Below are 8,763 nucleotides of genomic sequence, written 5' to 3'. Positions count from 1 at the left end.
CACACACCGCCGGGGCCTGCTGGGACTATTTAACGGGGATTCCCTGGACGGAGCAGCAGCTGCTCGTCAAGTTCAGGGAAACAAGTGAAAAGAGGCTTAGAGATCCTTCAGAAAGATCTTAACATGGTCCCTGGATGGTCCTAACATGGTCCCTAGATGGTACTAACATGGTCCCTAGACGGTCCTAACATGTTCCATTGACAGTCCTAACATGGTCCCTAGACGGTCCTTACATGGTCCCTAGATGGTACTAACATGGTCCCTAGACGGTCCTAACATGGTCCCTAAATGGTCCTAACATGGTCCCTAGATGATACTAACATGGTCCCTAGACGGTCCTAACATGGTCCCTAGACGGTCCTAACATGGTCCCTAGATGGTACTAACATGGTCCCTAGATGGTACTAACATGGTCCCTAGACGGTCCTAACATGGTCCTAACATGGTCCCTAGACGGTCCTAACATGGTCGTAACATGGTCCCTAGACAGTCGTAACATGCTCCCTAGACGGTCCTAACATGGTCCTAACATGGTCCCTATATGGTCCTAACAGGGTCCTAACATGGTCCCTAGACGGTCCTAACATGGTCCTAACATGGTCCCTAGACGGTCCTAACATGGTCGTAACATGGTCCCTAGACAGTCGTAACATGCTCCCTAGACGGTCCTAACATGGTCCTAACATGGTCCCTAGACGGTCCTAACATGGTCCCTAGATGGTCCTAACAGGGTCCTAACATGGTCCCTAGACGGTCCTAACATGGTCCCTAGACGGTCCTAACATGGTCCCTAGATGGTCCTAACAGGGTCCTAACAATTGTCCCTAGACGGTCCTAACATGGTCCCTAGACGGTCCTAACATGGTTCCTAGACAATCCTAACATGGTCCTAACAAGGTCGTAACATGGTCCGTAGACAGTCGTAACATGGTCCCTAGACGGTCGTAACATGGTCCCTAGACGGTCCTAACATGGTCCTAACATGGTCCCTAAACGGTCATAACATAGTCCTAACATGGTCCCTAGATAGTCGTAACATGCTCCCTAGACTGTCCTAACATGGTCCTAACATGGTCCCTAGACGGTCCTAACATGGTCCCTAGACGGTCCTAACATGGTCCCTAGACGGTCCTAACAGGGTCCTAACATGGTCCCTAGACAGTCCTAACATGGTCCCTAGACGGTCCTAACATGGTCCCTAGAGGGTCCTAACAAGGTCCTAACATGGTCCCTAGACGGTCCTAAGATGGTCCTAACATGTTCCCTAGACGGTCCTAACATGGTCCCTAGACGGTCCTAACATGGTCGCTAGACGGTCCTAACAGGGTCCCTAGAGGGTCCTAACAAAGTCCTAACATGGTCCCTAGATGGTCCTAAGATGGTCCCTAGACGGTCCTAACATGGTCCCTAGACGGTCCTAACATGGTCCCTAAACGGTCCTTACATGGTCCTAACATGGTCCCAGACAGTCCTTACATGGTCCGTAGACGGTCCTAACATGGTCCCTAGAGGGTCCTAACAAAGTCCTAACATGGTCCCTAGACGGTCCTAAGATGGTCCCTAAACGGTCCTTACATGGTCCCTAGACGGTCCTTACATGGTCCTAACATGGTCCCTAGACGGTCCTTACATGGTCCCTAGATGGTACTAACATGGTCCCTAGATGGTCCTAACATGGTCCTAACATGGTCCCTAGACGGTCCTAACATGGTCCCTAAACGGTCCTTACATGGTCCTAACATGGTCCCAGACAGTCCTTACATGGTCCCTAGACGATCCTAACATGGTCTATAGATGGTACTAACATGGTCCTTACATGGTCCTAACATGGTCCCTAGACGGTCCTAACATGGTCCTAACATGGTCCCTAGACGGTCCTAACATGGTCCCTAAACGGTCCTTACATGGTCCTAACATGGTCCCAGACAGTCCTTACATGGTCCCTAGACGATCCTAACATGGTCCGTAGATGGTACTAACATGGTCCTTACATGGTCCTAACATGGTCCCTAGACGGTCCTTACATGGTCCTAACATGGTCCCTAGACGGTCCTTACATGGTCCTAACATGGTCCCTAGACGGTCCTTACATGGTCCCTAGACGGTCCTTACATGGTCCTAACATGGTCCCTAGATGGTACTAACATGGTCCCTAGACGGTCCTTACATGGTCCTAACATGGTCCCTAAACGGTCCTAACATGGTTCCTAGACAGTCCTAACATGGTTCCTAGTCGGTCCTAACATGGTCCCTAGACGGTGTTTAGTCGGTCCTTACATGGTACCGAGACGTTCCTAACATGGTCCCTAAACGGTCCTTACATGGTCCTAACATGGTCCCAGACAGTCCTTACATGGTCCGTAGACGGTCCTAACATGGTCCCTAGAGGGTCCTAACAAAGTCCTAACATGGTCCCTAGACGGTCCTAAGATGGTCCCTAAACGGTCCTTACATGGTCCCTAGACGGTCCTTACATGGTCCTAACATGGTCCCTAGACGGTCCTTACATGGTCCCTAGATGGTACTAACATGGTCCCTAGATGGTCCTAACATGGTCCTAACATGGTCCCTAGACGGTCCTAACATGGTCCCTAAACGGTCCTTACATGGTCCTAACATGGTCCCAGACAGTCCTTACATGGTCCCTAGACGATCCTAACATGGTCTATAGATGGTACTAACATGGTCCTTACATGGTCCTAACATGGTCCCTAGACGGTCCTAACATGGTCCTAACATGGTCCCTAGACGGTCCTAACATGGTCCCTAAACGGTCCTTACATGGTCCTAACATGGTCCCAGACAGTCCTTACATGGTCCCTAGACGATCCTAACATGGTCCGTAGATGGTACTAACATGGTCCTTACATGGTCCTAACATGGTCCCTAGACGGTCCTTACATGGTCCTAACATGGTCCCTAGACGGTCCTTACATGGTCCTAACATGGTCCCTAGACGGTCCTTACATGGTCCCTAGACGGTCCTTACATGGTCCTAACATGGTCCCTAGATGGTACTAACATGGTCCCTAGACGGTCCTTACATGGTCCTAACATGGTCCCTAGACGGTCCTAACATGGTCCCTAAACGGTCCTAACATGGTTCCTAGACAGTCCTAACATGGTTCCTAGTCGGTCCTAACATGGTCCCTAGACGGTGTTTAGTCGGTCCTTACATGGTACCGAGACGTTCCTAACATGGTCCCTAGACGATGTTTAGTCGGTCCTATCATGGTCCCTAGACGGTTCTAACATGGTCCCTAGACGGTCCTTAGATGGTTCCTAAATGCTCCCAACATGGTCCCTCTCAACTTCCATCCATTTTACTTTTTTTTAAATGTTTCTTCAACGTTTCCTTTCAGGGTTTTTCTTTTGGTGCTTGACCGTGTTTTTAAGGGAAACCCGAGTGTTTCTCTGCTCATCAGCTGCTTGATTCCAGAGGAAACTGCAGAAACCCAGAAGGAGCTCCTGATCGCTGCTGATCTGAGGCTGAAGCTCCGTCCGTCCCCGGAGCCGCTTCGTCTGATGAAGCTAATCACATCACATTTTCATCATTACTGACTTTCATCGTCAAACTAAACGGAGCCGGATGTTTGATAGGCTCTAACCGCTGAACCGGGACCGTCAATCACGTCTGCTCAGATAAACAACCACAACCACCAGGAAAGTCCAGGAAAACAACAACAACCACCAGGAAAGTTAAGATGAACAACAACACAGAGGAGCCGGCAGCAGCAGCCAATCAGAGCGCGGGAAAGCCGCCGCTGTCACTCGGAGGAAACATCCCAACCACAACAAGCGGAGCAGCAACCAAACAACCCAACCAACCGCCACTTAGCTTCACTTTGAGCGCGGAGTTTCCCAGCGTGGAAAAGTTGATCCGTGCCAGTTTAGAGATCTTTGTTCACCCAACGCCCGAGAGGAACGACACCAGCAACCATCAAAGGAGAGCAGCTGCTGCAGGACGACAGGATGCTGCAAACTGCTGGCTGTTGTTATCTATCTATCTATCTATCTATCTATCTATCTATCTATCTATCTATCTATCTATCTATCTATCTAACTACCCATGTATCTATCCATCCATCAATCTATCCACTTATCTATCTATCTAATTATCTATCTAACTCTGGGAAGTACAACAATCTACTTCACATGACTTTAATTACTTGCCGGACGGGTTTCTACGTCTGGTCCCAGAGCCGTTATGGGTCTGAGATCCTGACTCTCTCTGAACAGAACCAGGACCAGGAGCTCAGACCAGGTTCTGATTCTCGGCTGGACTCCCAGAACCACCGGCGCTGGTCTGAGATCTGGATTCTGTGTAAAACAGAAGCAGGAAACAGATGTTTCCAGCAGCTGGAGAGCCGCGCTGCTCCCGTTACACAGCCAGCCGCCGCCGCCAGCTGCTTTGTTTTAAGGTTCCTGCCCCCAGAGGAGGATCCTGCTGGATCCTCAGGTCCTGGAGACGCTGCAGAGTCCTGCAGGACGGATTAACTCCTTCTGACGGCAACCCGAGACCCGAGACCCGGCTCACTCACCTCTCTGGTTCCTGCTGCCTCAGCTCTGGTCTCTGGTCTCTGGTCTCTGGTCTCTGGTCTCTGGTTCCTGGTTCCTGGTTCCTGGTCTCTGGTCTCTGGTCTCTGCTCTGTCCTCCCTGTCCTTCCCAGGCTCCGTTGGCTCTGCTGCTCTCGGCAGCAGCAGGAAGGCGGCTCCTCCCGAACACGAGGGCCGGGAGGAGGACCCGGTTCAGACCACACCTTCGGGGCACAGCGACCGGACGCAGCGCTCTTCCTCCACCTCCTCCTCCACCTCCTCCACTGACTGCTCACAGTTCAGGTCCTTTACGTCAGATACGAGAGCAGCTCAGCAAGGAGCTCTGCAGGATTCCAGATCCTGGACTCCAGATCCCTGGTTCTGGGACAGATCCTGGATCCTGGGACAGATCCTGGGATCCTGGGACAGATCCTGGGATCCTGGGACAGATCCTGGGATCCTGGGACAGATCCTGGGTTCTGGGACAGATCCTGGGATCCTGGGACATATCCTGGATCCTGGGACAGATCCTGGGATCCTGGGACAGATCCTGGATCCTGGGACAGATCCTGGGTTCTGGGACTGATCAATTCAATTTCAATTCAATTCAATGAGGGGGGGACGCAGGCCAGCATGCAACTCCTGATGCTCCGGCCTGCAAACAGGCACAAAAGAGAAAAAAGGGGGGCCAGCACAAGAAACTACAGGAACGATGGACAAAATTGATGGCTATGAGATATTTATAATAAATAAAAATGGGAAAGGAGAAGAGGGGAAGGGAAGAGGAGAAGAGAAGAAGGGTGAGAGGCACCGCCCAGCGGATCATGTCGGTGCCCCCCTGCAGCATAGGCCTATAGCAGCATATCTACCACCAAGCTATATTTGAGACTAACTATTATAGTCTTGTTCTATAGCTGCAACTATAACTACTGACTCACACTAGAGTTTACATTACCTAGAGATTTACCAACACCAGCTAGAGGTTTACTAACACTAACACTTTACTAAACAGAAAGGTTTTAAGTTTAGTTTTAAAGGTGGAGGTGGTGTCAGCCTCCTTAACCCAGATTGGAAGTTGGTTCCATAGTAATGGTGCCTGATAGCAGAACGCCCGCCCTCCAAATCTACATTTAGATACTCTAGGAAGTACGAGTAAACCTGCACCCTGGGAGCGGAGAGCTCTGCCAGGAACATAAGGCACTATCAGGTCTTGCAAATAATGCGGAGCTGAGGCGTTTTGGGCTTTATACGCAAGTAATAACATTTTAAATTGAATTCTGAATTTTACGGGTAGCTAATGGAGCGACGCTAACACTGGAGAGACGTGGTCTCTCCTGCTGATTCCTGTCAGCACTCGTGCTGCTGCATTCTGGATCAGCTGGAGCCGATTCAGCAAATTACTTGGACATCCTGCTAACAACACATTACAGTAATCCAGTCTAGAAGATACAAACGCATGGACTAGTTTTTCTGCATCACTCTGCGAGAGGATTTTCCTAATCTTTGCAATATTACGGAGATGGAAAAACGCTATTTTACAAACCTGATTAACATATGGTTTAAACGACAAATCCTGATCGAAAACAACACCAAGGTTTCTCACAGTTGCACTGGAAGCCATCGCAACACCATCTAATCCCTTCCTAAGATGCTCTGGACCAAGAATGATAACCCCTGTTTTATCTGAATTTAGAAGCAAGAAATTTCTGGACATCCAGTCCTTGATGTCCCTAAGACATGCCTGAAGTTTAACTAACGGTTCTGTTTCATCCAGCTTCATAGACAAATAGAGCTGCGTATCATCAGCATAACAATGAAAGTGTATGCCGTGATTCTGGATTATACTTCCCAATGGCTGCATGTATAAACTAAACAAGATTGGCCCTAGCACTGAACCCTGCGGAACACCATAACAGACCCTTGACTGTTCTGACGAAACCTCATGTACATGAACAAACTGGAACCTGTCAGATAGGTATGATTTAAACCAACGTAGAGCTAGAGTTTGATGAAGATGTTCTGCAGGTGTTGCTGCAGAGAGGTCGGGGTGGAGGCTTTAGAGAGAACAAACCTCACAGATGAACCTCGTAGAAGGGAGACACACGTCTGTCAGGCTGGTACCAGCTAACAGGACTGTAGCGGGTTTTTGGTCAACAGTTCCTGCCGTGTTTAGGACGTTGTTCTAATAGAGAAACATTTCCAGCAAAGCTTTGGCTGTCCCACAGACGTCCTAATATTTTTCTTTTAATCACCTTGGAACAACTTTTCTTTATTTCTGCAGCAGAGGAATCAGATCGTGATGCTTCATGTTTTAAATATAAGTATAAGTTCTTCACATTGTTATACTTATGAGAGAGGTGATTGCAAACATCCACAATACCAACTATAAGACATGTACATTGGTCTTAATCTGTTAGTTTATAATACGCGTGACAGTAAAGCGGAACGAGGAGCCGTTTTTCGTCCCAGCAATTTAAGTTCTGGTGTCGGTTCTTAAAATACAAACAAGATAAAAAGAGCAAAGAACAAAAATACCCATGATGCAATGCAGCCAACACAACTACAGCACGCTACTCTGTTGTCTTTTACAGCTTAAATCAGAAGAAATGCCCCAAATAAATTATTTTTCAGGCCTCAACTTCTGACAGGAGCGTATCGAGCTCACATGGATGTTTTTTTTTTGCATTTTTTCACATGTTTTTGTAAGTTCCTTGTTTGGATGATTGATGATGAGCGGTTTTTCATGGTTATTTATCCTCATCATCATATTCAGATTGATCTACTTGAGGGAGGAGTCATGGAGGAGTTTTATAAGGAGTTTGCATAGACCAAACCAGGTTAGACCCCCCCCCCCCCCCCCCCGAAGGGTCTTTGTTTCAGAAAAAGGAAGTACCTCATATATTTTTATGAATTTGTATCGTAAGATGGACTCACAGCTTCAAACACACATACACAAGTTTAACTTATTTTGACAAATGCTTGAATTGGATAAACACACAACTAGATTCACGTTTAGAAATAAGTCAAACTTTTTCAAAACACAATTTGAAATCTTGAAAGGATTTTGATCGAACATGATCTTTGAGGAAGTCGTTGATGACGATGATCTTTAAGGAGAAAATAAAAGCCTTTGCGAGGAAACCTGAACACTGGACTCTGCAGAAACGGAGGAAAGTCATGAGTCCAGACTGACTCTGTTCCAGAGTGACGAGAACATCAGAGTAAAGACGTCAGTAGAGGAAGTGGCTCACACATCAGAACATCAGTGTTCCCCCTCTGATCCATGTTTGGTCCCTGAACAGTTGTAACTACTAATGAAAAGAGGTTTACACATCAGTGTTGAGCTCTAAATATCTTTAATTTAGTTTAAACTAACACAGTATTCATGGTTTAGTCAGATAATCCTGTTTAGTCCAGCAGGAAGATGAAGGTGGTTCAAATCTCCAGACATCCACATCTGTGCATCTGCAGTGTTGCGTTGGTAACGAGGTTAAAGTTAACTGCTGCCACCTGGTGGCGGGTTAGTTATTACAACATTTTAATAACATGAACCATTTCACTGTTTGATCTCCTGACTTTCCTCAGTTGAGCATAAATGGGGCTCAATCTGCAGTTTCATTGTTGCAGTAACTGTTGGACAACAGTGTTTGTTCAGGACTGTTTAGGTTGGATGTGTCTGCTGGAACTGGAATAAATTAATTATTACCATTTGTTTACAATCTAACCATTTCAAATCAGCTTAAATGTCCTGGCAGCATCTCTTGTTCACTTCTGTACACGTGCTGTCAGAATTTCTGACTGTTTGATTGTGTTTTCTTGCAACTTCTGTACTTGTTTTCCAACTAGAGTTTCAGTAGTTCCATCCAGGTTCCAACAAGAGGTAAATTCTCATTTTGTTTTCTCTGATCCCAGCGTTTTAAAACACTCACAACCTTTTTTACAGAAAGCATTTGACCAGTTTATATTTTCAATAACAAATTTGCAACACCAGTTCAGTACCAGTGCAACAAACTTGAGTTGTGGACAAACTCATCAACACCTCCGTGTTACATGTTTGAACCGCTGGGTGACTGTCTGAGCTGAACTGAGTGTATGAGATTATCAGGAATAAAGACGTGAAAGATTATCCCAGTTTAGGAGATTTAATACATCGTTAGCAAGCAGGTCAAACAAACATCAGGCTCCTCGATGCAGGAGTGACACCGAGGAAAAGCTGCATAGTATTTT

At 47.1% G+C, this 8,763-nt stretch overlaps 1 protein-coding gene across 2 annotated transcripts in view; it reads right to left on the bottom strand.

Moving 5' to 3' along the window:
* LOC133464692 (rho guanine nucleotide exchange factor TIAM2-like) overlaps positions 1–4,707 on the bottom strand; it is a 72,973-nt gene extending 68,266 nt beyond the window's left edge. For both annotated transcript variants that reach the window (XM_061746819.1, XM_061746821.1), the window contains exon 1: positions 4,542–4,707. The gene's annotated coding sequence lies outside the window, so the exon portion shown is untranslated. The remainder of the gene's footprint in view (positions 1–4,541) is intronic.
* Between the last annotated feature and the right edge of the window lie 4,056 nt (positions 4,708–8,763).

Source organism: Cololabis saira, chromosome 18 (assembly GCF_033807715.1).
Source record: "Cololabis saira isolate AMF1-May2022 chromosome 18, fColSai1.1, whole genome shotgun sequence".
NCBI lineage: Eukaryota > Metazoa > Chordata > Actinopteri > Beloniformes > Belonidae > Cololabis > Cololabis saira.
This window is presented reverse-complemented; position numbering and strand designations above follow the sequence as displayed.